At 41.6% G+C, this 19,293-nt stretch overlaps 1 long non-coding RNA gene across 1 annotated transcript in view; it reads right to left on the minus strand.

Moving 5' to 3' along the window:
* Window positions 1-19,293, minus strand: part of LOC129702235 (uncharacterized) — a 46,685-nt gene that overhangs the window by 5,511 nt on the left and 21,881 nt on the right. The window contains exon 2 of the long non-coding RNA XR_008724347.1: window positions 1,800-1,863. This is a non-coding gene — a long non-coding RNA (uncharacterized LOC129702235). The remainder of the gene's footprint in view (window positions 1-1,799; window positions 1,864-19,293) is intronic.

Genomic DNA, 19,293 nt, shown 5'->3' on the forward strand with positions numbered 1-19,293 from the left:
GTTGTCTATATGGACTTTAGTAAGGCCTTTGACAAGGTTCCTCATGGAAGGTTGGTTAAGAAGGTTCAACTGTTGGGTATAAATGCAGGAGTAGCAAGATGGATTCAACAGTGGCTGAATGGGAGAAGCCAGAGGATAATGGTGGATGGTTGTTTGTCGGGTTGGAGGCAGGTGATTAGTGGGGTGCCTCAGAGATCGGTGTTGGAGCCTTTGTTGTTTGTCATGTACATCAATGATCTGGATGAAGGTGTGGTAAATTGGATTAGTAAGTATGCAGATGATACCAAGATAGGGGGTGTTGTGGATAATGAAGAGGATTTCCAAAGTCTACAGAGTGATTTAGGCCATTTGGAAGAATGGGCTGAAAGATGGCAGATGGGGTTTAATGCTGATAAATGTGAGATGCTACACCTTGGCAGGACAAATCAAAATAGGACGTACATAATAAATGGTAGGGAATTGAAGAATACAGTTGAACAGAGGGATCTGGGAATAACCGTGCATAGTTCCTTGAAGGTGGAATCTCATATAGATAGGGTGGTAAAGAAAGCTTTTGGTATGCTAGCCTTTATAAATCAGAGCATTGAGTATAGAAGCTGGGATGTAATGTTAAAATTGTACAAGGCATTGGTGAGACCAAATCTGGAGTATGGTGTACAATTTTTGTCGCCCAATTATAGGAAGGATGTCAACAAAATAGAGAGAGTACAGAGGAGATTTACTAGAATGTTGCCTGGGTTTCAACAACTAAGTTACAGAGAAAGGTTGAATAAGTTAGGTCTTTATTCTCTGGAGCGCAGAAGGTTAAGGGGGGACGATAGAGGTCTTTAAAATGATGAGAGGGTTAGACAGAGTTGATGTGGATCAGCTTTTCCCTTTGAGAATAGGGAAGATTCAAACAAGAGGACATGACTTCAGAATTAAGGGACAGAAGTTTAGGGGTAACATGAGGGGGAACTTCTTTACTCAGAGAGTGGTAGCGGTGTGGAATGAGCTTCCAGTGGAAGTGGTGGAGGCAGGTTCGTTGGTATCATTTAAAAATAAGTTGGATAGGCATATGGATGAGAAGGGAATGGAGGTTTACGGTATGAGTGCGGGCAGGTGGGACGAAGGGAAAAAAAGTTGTTCGGCACGGACTTGTAGGGCCGAGATGGCCTGTTTCCGTGCTGTAATTGTTATATGGTTATATGGTTATATGGTTAAGTCAATGTTCACCTGTACCTTTATTAATGGTTCAACACTGCCATCTTCAGTTGGATACAGTGCATAACAGAATTTCCTCTTTAACCATCTGATGCCAGGAGAAGGTCACACAAATTCACATGACCACACCATATTAGACAAATATATCTGCACTGATATCTCTACACTCAATATGATCATGGGTGATCATCTAAAATCATTACCCCGTTCCTGCTTTTTCCCAATATCCCTTGATTCCTTTATCCCTAAGAGTTAAATCTAACTTTCTCTTGAAAACATCCAGTGAATTGGCCTCCACTGTCTTCTGTGGCAGAGAATTCCACAGATTTATAACTTTTGATTAAAAAAAAATCCTCATCTCAGGACTAAATGGCCTATCCCTTATTCTTAAAATGTGACCCCTGGTTCTGGATTCCCCCAACATGGAGAACAATTTTTCCTGCATCTAGCCTGTCCAATTTCTCAAGAATGTTATCTCTCCTAAGAATTCAATCGTGTTACTTCAGCCTAGAATATCTTTTGATTTTAAGAAAATCCATAAAGAAGGATGAAGGAGGGAGAGAGTCACACCAATAGGTCACAGATTTCCATCTTACCATGACTTCATCCAGACTGCGTCAAATATAACATTTTGGAGGAACTCAGCGGGTCAGGCAGCATCTGTGGAGGAAATGGACAGGTGACATTTTGGGACATTTCGGTCCTTTCATTTCAGACATTTTAAATAAGTAAATTACAAGAATGTCACCCAAACAATATTTTTTTAATCGTTATCTTGCTTGATTCTTACAACAGGAGAAAACAGAACCATCCACAAACAATATGATGGAGATAACTAGTTTGAAATACAATAAAAAAAATAGTGTAGCAAGAGACCAGCTTCATTTTTTAAAGAATGAATGATCTGTATAACATCAAAATCAGAATCAGAATCAGATTTTATATCAAAGTCACGTGAGTGACTAAGTGAAGAGCCCACCAGCCCACATGCACATCAATACGTCGACACATGGCGCGAGGTTTGGCTGGGGGGAACGTTAGTCTCCCCAGTGGTAAGTTTAAAAACCATACAGGTGAGTATAAATGTTTACAGGAAGTATTTGGAGTGAACTAATTCCGACGTTGACCTAGGTTTTTGTTATGGAGATGCCTAAGGCGAAAGGAAAATGGGCTGAGAAACCAGCAGCAGAGGACCGCGGCAGTGGGAAAAGTCAACGGCCATCCGTTTCCACTTCGGAGTCGATGGCAGCTACGATTTGCACAGCTAGTTCCGATTCGGCTCCTAGAGGGAGCAACTTGGCAACCCCGAGTCGGGGCAAAGCCAAAACTAATTCTGTGAGACAAGTCCTGTCGGACGATTCTGGACAGGAGGATTCTGTCCCAACATCTATGGCAGCTGTGATTGGCCGTTTGTCTAAACTGGAACATCTTATGGAACAAATAGTGGCACAAAATATGATTCGTTTTACGGAGGCATTCACAGGCAGTTCGAGCCATATGTCTGTGGGAACACCTGGTTCAGGGTTGCAATATTCCTCCCACTCGGATGAGGGGAGTGTCGGGGATTTGTATAGAGCTGACTCCGATTATGAGGATGTGCCTGAATCCCATGATTTAATACATGATATGCGGGAGGCGCATAAGGAAGAACTACCTGCTCTTGCCTCTAAATTTGCTGTTCCCTCTGGGACGGGCAAGCCACTACAAGAGGAAATGGCCAGCAGCATCAGCTATCTAACATCACACCAGCTGAAGGAAGAAGTTATGCTGGAAACGGCTGGGAGATATCTCAGCCCGGGAAATTGCAAAACCTTGGATGTCCCCATAGTCAATGCTACCATTTAGGAAAACATCGGGAGCAGAACGGTCCAGAGAGATGAAATTACAGCGAATCCTGAGACTATTGTCAGCAGGTAATACAGCCTTTGCTAGGTCAGTGGATGGGGCTCAGCTGTCGGAAGCACAGCAGGATGCGATGGCACTGCTGTGCAATACTCATTTTGAGATAAAATGCTTCCGTAAAGATGGCATTAGGCCAGAATTAAACCCCAAGTTTGCACATTTATGCAGGTCCAGCAATGTTCAGCCTGCTAAATACCTCTTTGGAGAAGATTTGGGTAAGCAATTCAAGGACTTGCAGGAGGAATTAAAGGCTGCTGCTGGCATGGTCAAGACACCCTATATGGGTAAGACTCGTCTATTCCGGCAATATCACCCCTATATCACAACCAGCAGGAATTGGTTCTCTGAAGCTGGTGGGAATATCAGATCTGCTCAATCTTGACCCAGTCACAGGTCTTTTTTAGGCCAAGGCCCATCCTGTCTGCCTTTGAAGATGCGGCACCCTCAGTTCCCGGCTCAAGTTATCAGAGCAAAGGGAAGGAGACCGAACAGAACTTAGGGTCTGTTGGCCCTGGTGTTAAACCGCCTATAACCTTTGAGGTAGCTGGATGTGCACCTATCAGTCACAGGGGGTGTGCGGAGGAATTACAAGTCGGTGGCAGGTTAAGTAAATTTTTGCACGAATGGCGACAGATAACCTCTGACCTGTTTATACTGCATAGTATAATGGGTTAAAAAATTGAGTTCTTAGCCAACTGATTTCCACCTAGATAAGATATGCCGAGTCCGGTGTATATTCGTTCCAAAAAGGAAGCTTTGGATATGCAAGCAGAGATAGAGGCATTGCATAAAAAAGGAGTGATTGAGTGGTCAGTCCATGAGAAAGAGGAATATATCTCTAACATATTCTCAAGGGAGAAGAAAAATGGTGGATGCCTTATCATTCTTGATTTGGCAAACGTCAACTCAAATGTGCAGTATAAACATTTAAAAAGGGAAAATCTCCACACCACTAAACAGCTAATTACTGAGCGTTGTTTTATGGCATCCATCGATCATAAGGATGCATATTATTCAGTTCCTATTCATAGGAATCACAGGAAATATCTGAAGTTTAGCTGGCTGGGGCAGTTGTGGCAAGTTAAGGTGTTACCTTATGGTTTAAGCTCAGCCCCTCAACTATTTACCAAACTGCTTAAACCAGTGCTTGCACTACTTAGAGCTGAAGGGCATATTGTTGTGGGGTATATAGATGACATTCTGATAATCGGGAGAACACTGCATCTTGCATCTGCCAAGCTTATCTTTGAGAAATTGGGATTTCTCATCCATCCAGCCAAATCAAGGCTGATACCAACCAGATCTATTTCTTATTTAGGGTTTATTATCAATTCAGCGGAGATGTCTGTGACCCTGCCTATGGAGAAAAAACTAAATTTGGTAGAGGCTTGTTCTAATCTACTGATTAATGAGAAACCATCTATCCGCCAGATTGCTAGGGTAATTGGCAAGATAGTAGCTGCCTTCCCAGCCGCATGTTACGGGCTTATGCATTATCGGAATCCGGAGAGTGAAAAGGATCAGGTATTAAGACTCCACAAAAGTCATTTCGACAGACCTATGCAGTTGTTGTCAGAGTCTAAAGCTGAATTACAATGGTGGATTGCCAATATTCATCATTGTTCAGGCGGCTTTCTGCCTAGTAAACCTACAACAACACTGCAGAGTGATGCTAGTGAACTAGGATGGGGTGCAACTAACACCGTCTATAGTTGTGGTGGTAGATGGAACAAGGAGGAGTTACGCATTGGTTGAAAATATGGCATCAATTATTTGGAAATGTTGGCAGCATTTCATGCCTTGAAAGCAAACAGTGGGAAGCTATATGGTGTGCATATTAGATTTCAATTGGATAACTCGACGGCAGTATGGCATATGTAAATCACATGGGTGGATATAGATCGTTATCCTGTGATGCTTTGGCAAAACCTATTTGGGTTTGGTGCATAGATAGGACCATTTAGATTTCAGCTGCTCATTTGCCAGGCAGATTTAATAGGGTAGCGGATGCTAGATCACGAAGGTTCAATTATTTTTTGAATTGAATTCTGTCTTTACTTTGTGTACAAGTCATGTCTCTACTATTTATTACATTCCCCTTACATGTTTTTCATCTAACTGCTAAATTTTTGTAAGGTGTCCTTGAGACTCTTGAAAGGCGCCCATAAATAAAATGCATTATTATTATTATTAAGGGCACAGAGGAGATTTACTAGAATGTTGCCTGGGTTTGATGTATTGGCCTTTATTAATCAGAGCATTGAGTATAGAAGTTGGGATGTAATGTTAAAATTGTACAAACCATTGGTGAGACCAATTCTGGAGTATGGTGTACAATTTTGGTCGTCTAATTATAGGAAAGATGTCAATAAAATAGAGAGAGTACAGAGGAGATTTACTAGAATGTTGCCTGGGTTTCAGCAACTAAGTTACAGAGAAAGGTTGAAAGGTTGGGTCTTTATTCTTTGGAGCGCAGAAGGTTAGGTGGGGACTTGATAGAGGTTTTTGGAATGATGAGAGGGATAGACAGAGTTGACGTGGACAAGCTTTTCCCATTGAGAGTGGGGAAGATTCAAGCAGGGGGACATGACCTGAGAGTTAAGGGACAGAAGTTTGGGGTTAACATGAGGGGGAACTTCTTTACTCGGAGAGTGGTGGCTGTGTGGAATGGGCTTCCAGAGGAGGTGGTGGAGGCAGGTTCGATTTTATAATTTAAAAATAAATTGGATAGGTATATGGATGGGAAAGGAATGGAGGGTTATGGTCTGAGTGCAGGTAGATGGGACTAGAAGAGAATAAGTGTTCGCACGGACTAGAAGGGCCAAGATGGCCTGTTTCCGTGCTGTCATTGTAATATGGTAATATGGTTAATTATCAAACTGAGTGGATGTTGAATCAGGTAGTATTCAACAACATAATAGCTCGTTATGGAACACCTGACATTGATTGTAGTTGGAGCCTTCATTATTTAACTGGTAGGAGTACGGCTTAGTACATTATCTGTGAATCCAGCCCTAATGATCAGAAGGCTCAAACTTTGGTCAGCAACTGGAGTTGAGTAGTCTGAATTCTGTAGCAGTGGGACCCCAGCAATTAGCTTTAATGTCTTTGGACTAGGAAGCTTTGAAAACAGGAAAAGAGAAGCAAAGACAGTCAAACCAACAAAAAGAGATTTGAAGATAACGGCAGGACCTTAATTATAATTTTGCTAGGAAGATTTACTATTGATACATCACAGTCATGGGGTGGTAGATTGTCTAGACTTCACTGTTTGACATGGGATTGAAGAAAAGTTAATCTTCAATTTATTCCCAGTCTGGTTGAACTTTTGGGGATTGACAGGGTTGGCATTTTTGAGGTATTGTATTAAACACTGAACATTACTTACAGTTATAGCTTTGAGAAAACTAATGGATCAATTAATTTAGACTAGGCAGTTATTAGCAATTTAATTTAAGTTCTTGTTCTATATTGTGCCCCTGGTTCAAAGTCAGGAATATGTGCAATTATAAATTGTGCCACTTTACTATTTTTGTGAGAAAATAATACAATTATACAATTAACCTTCCTGACGGATTTCAGAACATAGCAATTACCGTGGACAGCAAAATTCATTTGATTAGTACCCAAGAATAATTAAAAGTTACATTTTGACAACTCCGCCTTTTAAAAACGTTATGCCAAAATATAATCTGAATATTTGTGAAAAGATCATTGTAATGGTTGCATTTTTAATCACTCGATATAAATTCTAGTATATATCACTCAATGTCAACACCAAGCATTTTTCTGACAGGTTTGCTGCCACTGTCAGATTAAGAACAATGGTTGTACTAAACTGTGACAAAGAAACAAAGTAACACTTAAAAAACTTTTTTTCATTAGCATTTTAACATTACCATATTCATTTTTTTCACAGCCTCAGCCATTCTAACTTGCGTAAACAATAGACAATAGACAATAGATAATAGGTGCAGTAGTAGGCCATTCAGCCCTTCGAGCCAGTCAGCTTCGACCACATTCAATGTGATCATGGCTGATCATTCCCATTCAGTACCCCATTCCTGCCTTCTCCCCACATCCCCTGACTCCGCTATTTTTAAGAGCCCTATCTAGCTCTCTCTTGAAAGCATCCAGAGAGCCTGCCTCCACTGCCCTCTGAGGCATAGAATTCCACAGACTCACCACTCCCTGTTCAAAAAAAGTGTTTTTTCTCATCTCCTTTCTAATTCAATGGGCTTACTCCTTTATTCTTGAAACTAATGATCAGAAGGTGGCCCTGGGTTCTCTGGACTTCCCCAACATCAGGGAACATGCTTTCCTGCCTCAAAAGCATTTGAAGTAACCCAGGAACCCTTAACAATCATGGGGTGGTAGATTGTCTATACTGTTTCAATGAGATCTCAATTTATTCCCAGTCTGGTTCTAAACAGGGTTGGCAGAGTGTACAAGCCCAGCTTTGCTCCATTCTCTCAGCAGTTATATGACAGTTCTTGTTCGCCCCCATCCCGGGAATTAAACCTATTTTTGTAAACCTAATGCTGCACTAACCCTTGATGGCAAGAAATGTCCGTTCCTCAAATTAGGAATAATTAAAATCTGACATCCGCCTTTTAAAAATGTTATGCCTAATCAAGTGTAATGGTCTAATCACTATAGCTCCGTACAACTGTCAACAGAAGGACCTCTTTGCTCCTATATTCGATTCCTCTTGTTATAAAGGCCAACATGCCATTCGCTTTTTCTTCACTGCCTGCTGTACTTGCATGCTTACTTTCATAGACTGATGTACAAGGACTGTACTTTCCCTTTTTCCAACTTGACGCCATTTAGATAGTAATTTGCCTTCCTGTTTTTGCTACCAAACTGGATAACCTCACATTTATCCGCATTAAACTTCATCTGTCATGCATCTGCCCACTCCCCCAACCTGTCCAAGTCACCCTGCATTCTCATTGCATCCTCCTTACAGTTCACACTGCCACCCAACTTTGTGTCATCTGCAAATTTGCTAATGTTACTTTGAATCCCTTCATCCAAATCATTGATGTATATTGTAAATAGCTGCAGTCCCAGCACTGAGCCTTGCAGTACCCCACTAGTCACTGCCTGCATTCTGAAAGGGACCCATTAATCCCTACTCTTTGTTTCCTGTCTGCCAACCACTTCTCTATCCGTCAGCACTCTGCCCCCAATACCATGTGCCCTAATTTTGCCCACTAATCTCCTATGTGGGAGCTTAAATGCTTTCTGAAAGTCCAGGTACACTACATACACCGGCTCTTCCTTGTACATTTTCCTAGTTACATCTTCAAAAAATTCCAGAAGATTAATCAAGCATGATTGTTAATCACACGTAGCATTTATGGTCAACAAGTTAGTCAATTTGCTCAAGATTATTTTCTTTTCACGATAGACTTTAAAAAATAAGATTGCTTTAGATCTTTTGCTATTGATTGAATTTCATTTACCCTCTAGATCATGATTCAGATTTGAGTCAGCAACATAATATTTGATTATTAATGCTAAGGAGCAATGAATCCACTGAAGTAAAATAAAATGTTGTAAATGTACAGTTTATTTGAAATTAATGGTTGTACAAAATAAATTTCCAGCCCTTCAGACATCAACCTCAGTTTATTAATAGTAACATTGTCACCAGTACAATTCCCCAAGTGAATGCGGTTGTATTTGCAGATTACTAATATACTGGCACCAAACATCGATAGACATGTTCCAGAAACTAAACCTTATCCTCATTTTTATCACAGTTTGCAGGAGCCAAGCTGTTGAGCTATTTACAAAGGCTGGAATGAAAGCCTCAAGCCGCAACAAAATTCATATGGAAAGTGCACAGCTCACAGTTAGAAACTTAAGTCCTGAATTTACTCCAGTTGTGTTTCATTATAATGATATATAACACGTAATATTGTTAATACATAACGTTTCTCGGAAATAATAGGTGACTTCTGCCAGGAGTTATGTTGTACAATACTAGCACCATTCTGCCTTGGGTGGCCAATACATGTAAAACTCAGCTTTGCTCAGCCTGCATTGCAAGCAATTGCTAATTTGTGGACTTGCTCCGTTATTTCTGCTGCAGCAGTTGGACCAAAATTGTTATGCGGATGATCCCAATAGCAGGGTAATTCTTAATGAAACTAACTTTTTCCCAACTCTGGGAACCAATGAATTGACAATAAAAACTATATAGCCTCAGAAGTTTCTAATTTGTTTGAATACTGTCTAATACAACATCTCACATTTTGACAGTTCATTCTTTCTATTATTGCCACTAACAGTGCTGTCACAAGGTAAATCAGTACCTTACACCTTATGATGTGAAAATAAGTTGAGAGCATTGTAATAGTATGTCCATTGGGCATTCTCTTGCCTCTGATTCTTTTGGACAATCAAATAATCCATAGAGAGGAACCTGGTGGCAGCTGGTGAGGCAGCATCTATGGAGCGAAGGAATAGGCGATGTTTCGGGTCGAGACCCTTCTTCAGGCTGATGTCGGGGAGGGTGGAGGGGTGGGAAAAAGAAAGGAAGAGGCAGAGACAGTAGGCTGTGGGAGAGCTGAGAAGCAGAGGGGAAGGAGGAAGAAAGCAAGAACTACCTGAAATTGGAGAAGTCAATGTTCATACCGCTGGGGTGTAAACTACCCAAGTGAAAAATGAGGTGCTGTTCCTCCAATTTGCGGTGGGACTCACTCTGTCCATGGAGGAGGTCCAGGACAGAAGGTCAGATTTGGGATGGGAGGCAGAGTTAAAGTGCTGAGCCACCGGGAGATCAGGTTGATTCTTGTGAATTGAGCGGAGGTTTTGTGCGAAGCGATCGCCAAGCCTGCGCTTGGTCTCACTAATGTAGAGCAGTTGACACCTGGAACAGCGGATGCAATAGATGAGGTTGGTGGAGGTGCACGTGAACTTCTGCCTCACCTGGAAAGACTGCTTGGGTTCTTGGATGGAGTCAAGGGGGGAGGTAAAGCGACAAGTGCAGCATTTCCTGCGGTTGCAAGAAATTCTCAGAAAGGGCAAACAGACTGCAGTTCCGCAAAGAAGCAATTAGGTATTTAAGAGCACACTGAAAATCAAAATCTCCTGTCCTTCTCCTGCATCACCTAATCAGTGACAATCGATGGGAGGACTCCCTTGTTTGTGCATCTCTGCTTCCTTCCAGTCAGAAAGAGAGAACTACTCAGGCACTTAAGCAAGGTGTCATCATCACTTAAGCAAGGTGTCGTCTTCGAAAAAAGCCTTCCTCTGTAGGGTACCCAAATTTATTACGAGAGACATGTTCCCTGCAAAGCTGAAAGACAACACTGTTGTGCAAACAGGATTATTGGTTTACCCAAGATGCAGCGGGTGATTGACAAAGAAACAAGCTGCTGAACACACCGCATGAGGAACCTGTCACTTCCATCCACCGGAAAGATTAATGCTTGCTAAATGTGCTAACCCACCGTGATGCTCAGCTGGGGATTCTGCACAAGATCTCAAATCATCAGTGAACAGTGATGTGTAATCACTGTATATAATATATTGGACTCTTTAAAATACATGTCACAGTCAATAAAATACATTATATTATTATAACATTATGAAATATGAGCAGACTTTATTGTAGAAGTTGTAGTTCTTATACCTTCTCTTGTTCTGGTTCTGGCTTATGTTGCCATTTATATAAATACCATGGAGTTACCCATTGTTTGGTCTGTCCCGCAAGATCCCATTTCCCAATTGGCTTTACTGCATCATATATTAATCACGTTTTTGGCAAATTACAGCATAAAAATCAATCTTTACAGAGAGCTGAAGGAGTATTGTGTAACATTAACCATGCTGTTGTCCAAGGTCAAACTGATTATAACAGAAGCAGCCTGATGTTGCCCCATGAAATTAGATATCTGTGATTTTACGCTTTGCATAAAGTTTTCCTGTGGAGAAATAAAAACATTATACAAATATTACCCCGGATTTTTGTCTTGTGGAGTTCTTGGGAGTTCTGTATTTAGAAGGGGTAGCTACATTTAAATTTGTATTTTGCATTTTCTTTAAGAAATAGAAAGGTTAAGTGTGTGATCCTGATATGACTTTTCAAATTGATACGCAAGGGGACAAATCAAATAAATCTTAGAATTGAAGTGTTTATGTGATTTTTTTAGGCTGTATGGTACTTTGTCACACAGAACAGAAAACTCAGAACTTAATGAGTTAAAGTTGACAAGGTTCACAGTGGGGAAGGGAGCATTGCAACTTACTTTGTATTCCTGCCCATTATTTTTTGATAAGACATCCTAGACTGCAATGGTTTATATTCACAAAAATAAATGTTAAAACATCACTGCACTTGAGATTATGCAGGTTTTATGCAATCTCACAGGGAAGTATTTTCTAGCACATTTGGAGTGAATTGAATTATGTGAATTGACATCCGAGATCTTCTGTATAATTATATAAAGTTTAATGAAATTTCTAGAGATATTTATCCCCACAAAAGGCTATAGTTTACAATGGCACCAACACGCTGAGTGGTAGTGCTTATTTGGAACAACTTGTTCTCTTAGTTCATATTTCTTACAACGTACAAGGAGGACATCATTGAAACATACAGAATAGTGAAAGGCTTGAATAAAGTAAATGTGGAGAGAATGTTTCCACTAGTGGGAGAGTCTAGGACTAGAGGTCAGCCTCAGAATTAAAGGATGTTCTTTTAGGAAGGAGGAGAGGAGGAATTTCTGTAGTCAGAGGGCGGTGAATCTGTGGAATTATTTGCCACAGAAGGCTGTGGAGGCAAGGTTAGTGGGTATATTTAAGGCAGAGAGAGATAGATTCTTATTAGTATGGGTGTCAGAGGTTATAGGGAGAAGGTAGCAGAATGGGGTTAGGAGGGAGAGATAGATCAGCCATGATTAAATGGCAGAGTAGACTGGATAGGCCAATTGGCCTAATTCTACTACTATCACATGATCGTATAACATTTGGCTAATTGAGTCTCCATCAATCCTCAGAACAATCCAATCAATCCAATTCCCCACTTATTTTTCCTGTAGCCATCTCTCCGACATGCCTATTAACAACACCCCTCTCCCCACCCATACTGACCCCCTCCAATTTATCTACCATCCAACAACACAGAGAGAAGGGCAGTTTGTTGTTGCCAAATTAGCTGCCAACCAGCACATCACTGGGATGCAGATGGAAACTGGAGCAATAGGAAAACCCTCATGGCCACAGAGAGAAGGCAAGTCAAGTCAAGTTTATTGTCATATGCACAAGTACAGTGAGGTGTATGTGCAATGAAAATCTTACCTGCAGCTGTAACACGGGCTCATAAGTCATGTAGAAACCCTACAGCACAGGATGGGGTTACGAGCTATAAGACAGTTGCACTACCTGAATGAGAATAAGTAGCATGTTTCTGGTGAATAATAACAATGAGACATTGCAACCTGGGACAAGGATTGCAATTGTCCAAAAGAAAGAAGGCCTTACCTTCAACAGGAAACAACAGCCCTTCCTCTCAGAACACATAGAAACATAGAAACATAGAAAATAGGTGCAGGAGTAGGCCATTCGGCCCATCGAGCCTGCACCGCCATTCAATATGATCATGGCTGGTCATCCAACTCAGTATCCTGTACCTGCCTTCTCTGCATTCAGGGGGTATCAGGGGGATCCCTTTAGCCCAGGGCCAATCTAACTCCCTCTTAAATATAGCCAATGAACTGGCCTCAACTACCTTCTGTGGCAGAGAATTCCAGAGATTCACCACTCTCTGTGTGAAAAATGTTTTCCTCATCACGGTCCTAAAAGATTTTCCCCTTATCCTTAAACTGTGACCCCCTTGTTCTGGACTTTCCCAACATCGGGAACAATCTTCCTGCATCTAACCTGTCCAACCCTTTAAGAATTTTGTAAGTTTCTATAAGATTCCCCCTCAATCTTCAATCTTCTAAATTCTAGAATGGTGATCTGCGGTCTTTCTCCTTCTACAATTTTCCAGCAAACTCACCTACGTTTTGTAACTCCACAGGCACTATCAAATTGGTGGTCGTGATTCTACCCAGGGCTTTGTGTGACAACTAAACTCCAGATGATGGTTCCTGAGATTCAGAGACATTAAAACAGATCAAACCGTCAAATTATTAGAAATTGTTTCATAATTTAAGAAATTTACTTTGGATTTAGTAAGAAATGAAATAACAGTAAAATAAAAAAAACATTTCATTTGCAAAACATCACTTATCACTGTTCTCCGTGGATGCTGGCTGACCCAATAACTGGCTGAGTTATTCCAGCACTATCGGTCTTATTTTGTAAACTAGCATCTGCAGTCCCTTGTTTCTAACAAAAAGCAGTTACCCTCCTCTACATTTTTAGTCTAGGTGGTTGACAACATTGAAATGCGTGGGCTTATGTAAAGTCACCTATTGTAGCGGGGACTCAAAGGAGTCCAGCCAAAATCTAATCGGACACCAGTTGCATGCACTAGACATGTTTATTCTATCCAATAAAGCTCCCTACTCCTCTCCTGTCACGGGCGTTGCCCGGCCTTAAATACCAACTCGGGTACCGACCCAGACTAGCGCCTCCCACACCAAGACGCCGCCCTCTAGAGCTGATGGTTTGTTGTGCCCTTGGGTTGCTACCAGTTGCCTCCACAACAGTACAGTACAGGAATGGGACTTTTAGCCCACAACGTTTGTACCAAAAATGATGCCAGGTAAAACTGATCTAATTTGCCTGCACATGATCCATAACCCTCGATTCCCTGCACTTCCATGTTCCTATCTAAAAGCTTTTTAAGCTTCACTATTGTATCTGCCTCCACCACCCCTGGCAATGCGTTCCATGCCACTCTCGGTGTAAAATACTTCCCTCACATCTCTATTAAACAAACCCCCTCTCACCTTTAAACTATGTCCTCAAGTGATGGACATTTCCACTCTAGGAAAAAAGTTCTGACTGTCTACCCAATCTATGCTTTTCATAATTTTATATACTTCTATCGTCTCTCCTTAACCTCTGACTTGCCAGAGAAAACAGTCTATCTAGCCTCTCCCTGTTGCTGAAGCACTCTATTCCAGGCAACATCCTAGTAAACCTCCACTGCACCCTCTCCAAAGCCTCCACATCTTTCCTGTAATGTGGTGATCAGAACTGAACACAATACTCTAAATGCTGCCTAACCAAATTCCAAATGATGACTTCCTGACTCTAATATTCAATCACCCCAGCAATTAAGGCAACCACACCATAGGCCTTCTTTACCACCACACTGTATCTGCTTGTGTTGCCACCTTTAGTGAACTATGAACTTGGACTCCAAGATCCCTCTACACATCAATGGTGTTAGGGGTCTTGTCATTAACTATATACTCTCTCCTTACATTCAACCTCACAAAATGCACTACCTTACATTTGCTCGGGTTAAACCATCTGCCATTTCTCTGCCTATTTCTGCAGCTGATCTTTATTCCACTGTATCTACATTCAGAAGCATTCTAGGGCACACAATGAAGCAGCAGTAGAATTGCAGCCTTACAGCACCAGAGACCCAGTTTGATCCGTGCTGTCTGTACGGAGTTTCGGCGTCCTCCTGAGACAGCATGGGTTTTCTTTGGGTGCTCCAGTGTCCTTCCCAAACTCCAAAGATGTGCAAATTTGTCGGCAAATTGGGTTTGGGAAAATAGTAAATTGTCCCCAGTATGTGGGATTATGATAGTGTGCGGGGTGATTGCTGGTTGGTGCAGACTCGATGGGCTGAAGGGCCTGCTTCCCCGCTGTATCTCTAAAGTAAACTGAACTAAAGGTAAAGCATTCTTCACATCTGCAACACCTCCAATTTTGGTGTAGGCAGCAGACTTACTCACCAAAGCCATCTATATTTACATCAAGGTCATTTATATATATCACAAACAGTAGATGTTCTAGCACAGATCCCTGCAGAACTCCACTGGTCACAGACCTCGAACCAGAATATCTACCTTCCACCACAACCTCCATTCTTCAATGAATAAGCCAGTTCTGAATCTAGACAACCAAGTCATCATGATTCCCATATATCTTAATTGTCTCCCATGAAGGACCTTATCAAAAGCCTTCCTAAAATCCAAATATACAACATCCACCATCAATCTCCTTTGTCACCTCCTCAAAAAACTCAATCATGTTGGTGAGATGCCACTTGCCATGTACAAAGCCTTGCTGGCGTTCCTTAATTAGCACATTCTCTTCCAAATGGGATTAAATACTATCTTTAAGAATTCTGTTCAATAGTTTCCCAACCACTGACCTATGGATCACCGGCCTACAATTTCCTGGATTCTCTCTACTTTCTTTCTTAAATAAAGGAACAAATTGAGCCATTTTCCAGTCCCCCAGGACCTCACCTGTGGCTGGAGAAGAAACAGAGATCCTCGTCAAGAGATCCACGTCAATATGTAAATAAATCATATACTTGGCTTAATAAATATTTATGATCTGAATTTGCATGTGCAGGATTTAGTTTCTACATTTGCAGATGATATTGGCATGCAGAGAAACAGATTGCAGTGAGAAGTTAGGTCCATTTTGCACTACCACAGGTGGTAGTGGAAGCAGGCTTAATTGCAGTGTTCAAAAGAGAGCTGGATTAAAATCTGAAATGAAAATATTTGCAGGGCTACAGGAAAACAGGAGTGTGGAACTAATTAAATTGCTCACATAGAGCCAGCAAAGACTCAGTGGGGGAATAGCCTGCTTCCATGCTGTCACCTTCCCAAGTGTAAATACATCAATGCACAGACAATTGCATTACAATTTAGCACTTTAAATATATCTGTGCCTTCATTCTTACATTGTTATTCAAAACCTTTTACACTTCTATGTGCCCTTTCATCTCAGTCCTCAGTCATTATAATCCAATGATATTGCTTGAAAATATAATACTTAGGCCCCCATCAAAGCTTTATTCTATTAGAATCTGTTGCCCAAAACCATATAGACTGGCAAGGTTCAATATGTCAGTTCAAGCTGCTAGTTGTGGTGTGGAATGTATGGGTGGTGGAGCAAAGATAAACAAAGCAGAATTCATTTCATACTAGAATATATGGAGATTGACCCAGAGCAACATCAATAAAAGTTCATCTCTGCTGCCGTGTAAGATGATGCAGCAGGAAGGTACAATTATTTTCTCATTTAAATATTCATCAGATTCTGAAAAACAAGGTGCTAAAAATGGATGACAAATAATAGAATGTGCAATATGGTGTGAAATCATCCTCACTATCACGCAACAAAAGCTTTCACTAAATTGGCGACTAAACTGAACTGGCGGAATTGCCTTCCTCAGAGGCACAGCCTATATGTTAAATGTCAGGATACATGAGATATTTTAACTTCTCAATTCTTAATATTTTCTTTTTTTGAATAAATGTTCTTCAAATATCATGAAAGTCTGCATTGACATTAAAGGGAAGGTCGGAATAGCATCAATAAAAATACTGAGAGAGTAATCTTCCAGTCAGTGTAGGCACCAAGTGAAACCAACATTATGAATTAATCACAGTGAGAACCAGGAATATAGTTGATTAAAATATTAGTAGATTTCAGCTAATCAAAATGTTCAATATGCTTTAGGTCTAATGTGAATTAATTTTCAGGTCCATTCATTGTTACATCTGTAAATATGCAACCACCAAGTTGAGATGTAGGAAGTCCCAAGGGCGCCCATTCAATCAACAAGCTTTTCACGCAATGTTATAGCAGTAGTAGGGGACTTATGGGCAATTCAGGCCCATTACGCGCGGAAACTACGTTTAACTCCTCCCATTTTCCAAATCGAATGTGGTCCCCGGATCTGATCTCTCGCTTTTCTTATTCAATTTTCGAAAGGCCTTGGCGTGGCTAACTCCTTGGACACACCCATTTACCAATCAAGACAATATGATTTCCCGTCTATCTCCCTTGTTCTGTACAAAAAATCCTATTACTGATGATGCGATCACGTGGCCCCTCTATGGGTCCAAGTGAGAGCTTCCACAGATCATAACAAAATCCTCTAACTAACCCGAGCTTGCTCCTTCATCTTCTCCTTTTCTAAACAGAGCCTGCCCATTAAAATCTTCTGAGGCTCTGACATCATTCACTGGGGCTTCCTGCTGTGACTCTACACTTTACACCAGTGCGAAACAATGAACCATTTTATCAAGACTCGCCCTTCTTATTCGCGGTATCTTTAGCGCAAGGGCCTCAGTTCCGCTGTGCCCCTCCCGGTGGCGGGCAAACAACCTAGGCCGACATGCCGTCTTTTACGGCATTCACAACATAAGGGGGGGAAAAAAAAGGGTTCCCAGAGCATACTGTTTCAATGCGAAGGGCAAGCGTCGAGCGGAGCTGGTCATTACCACGGCCATGGAACCGCTTTGAAAAACAACAGGTTAATGGTCTTCATTCGCCCAACCAACAAAGTGGGCCAAAGCGTTTGTGGGCAGCGTAAGTTGCCAAGAGGAAAACATGCGTTCACCTCGTCCCTCGGAAGTCTACGTCACATGCTCTGACACGAGTTAGCCCAGTACAGGAGTTCCGCTCAGGAAAACAGGAAGGCGAAGGACCCCACATTGCTCAGTTTAGGACCTGCGTGCAACGTCAAAGCAAGGCTGAAGCCCATGCCGATGCCCCTGGCAACCACGCAGCAGACAAAAGGTGCGGACAACCACTATCTCCCCACAAGGAGGAAAAAAAACCCCTCAACCCAGAAAGGAGCTAGTCTCCCCAAACTAAAAACTCGTAGCGTAACTATCAAAGGGCTTCCCGCAATCAAACAAGGGTCATCCCATGCACATGGGCTAGTGGGTGGGGGGAGAAATCGGCTCAAGAAAGCGAGAGCCCAAGCCAGTATTTCACACTCGGCCACACAAACAGAAAAAATACTGACCGAACACAGAACGAGTCGGAAAAGACGGGACTTGCACGGGGAGAACAGTGGGGCGATTGTCAAAACATCCCCCAACTCGACTTGTTATGTAAAACAAAATTGTTGGGGGCATTTTTTTTTTATAATTTTTTGTAGTATGGACGAGCCCTTTGTGGTACTCTTTATGCAATTTAATTCAGTAAGGTTCAAGTTAGTTATTAAGATTTGGGACCAACGATTGAAGGGGGAAGAGGGGCAGAAGTAAGTTAATTTTAAGGTTTCTTAAGGGGGACGTTCGAAATGGTAAGTAAGATCGTTAAGGCGCGGGAGATGTGTGGATGTATATGTTAAATACCAGTGGCCCCCTTTAATCATAAAGGGCTGTGCCTTCGTTGATCGGAGAGCAGAGGTGACCTTGGAGAAGCGTCCGTGGGTCTTGGTGGGGCCAGGAACTAAAAATCATTATACTTCAATCACTAAGATGTAGCTCGGAACGCGTTTTTCTGCTTTGCTTGCTTTAGTCCACAACAGGGGGGGCCTGTAAGTGTGAGGTCTCAAAACATTACAACCATTTCCACTCGATTACATAGCCTTTCATTATTTCTGTAAAGTTTCAATACAAGGTCCCACCTCAACCTTCTAAACTCCAGCGAGTAGAGGCCCAGTGCTGTGAAACGCTCATCATATGTCTACAAATGAGATGAAACCTTTGAACGATGAAACAATGGTGGAGAGGTGGGTGACCTGGTTGATTGGGAAATCTGCATGATGAGATCCAGGAGAATGTGTCTCGGGTTTTATTTGCACGTTGATATTCAGAATCTCACCTAAAATCAATGTGAATCAACAAGCAGCCAATAGATATGGAGAGAGTGGACTTCAATAGGTAGGACGCGCGAACAGTGGCCCCAGTGCACGCCAAATGGGAAGTCATCAGAAAAGAAATTCATTTATACGCATTTAAATCAGGCAGAAAATGGAGAAGGTTGGACAACACTGGTGGATTGTTTTCCCTGGAAGCCGTAGGATAGGATGGCTTGAGGCGGAAATCTAATAGAGCAGGCATCACCGTATCTAAAAATTCAGGAAAAATTCAGAACACTTTATCCTAACATGCGAAAAATGTCCAAAATTACTAAGAGAGAGAATGAGCTATTTAAGACGTCATAGCTCTGAGAGTCTTGTAAAAAAGTAGTTTGGTGCCGGATAGGAACTTCGTAAATAGCATATACGATCGTTTCGCATAGCATAGAAAAAAGCTTTTCTGCTTAGGTATAGTGGGTGCT

This window comes from Leucoraja erinacea, chromosome 12, assembly GCF_028641065.1.
Source record: "Leucoraja erinacea ecotype New England chromosome 12, Leri_hhj_1, whole genome shotgun sequence".
Classification (NCBI taxonomy): Eukaryota; Metazoa; Chordata; class Chondrichthyes; order Rajiformes; family Rajidae; genus Leucoraja; species Leucoraja erinaceus.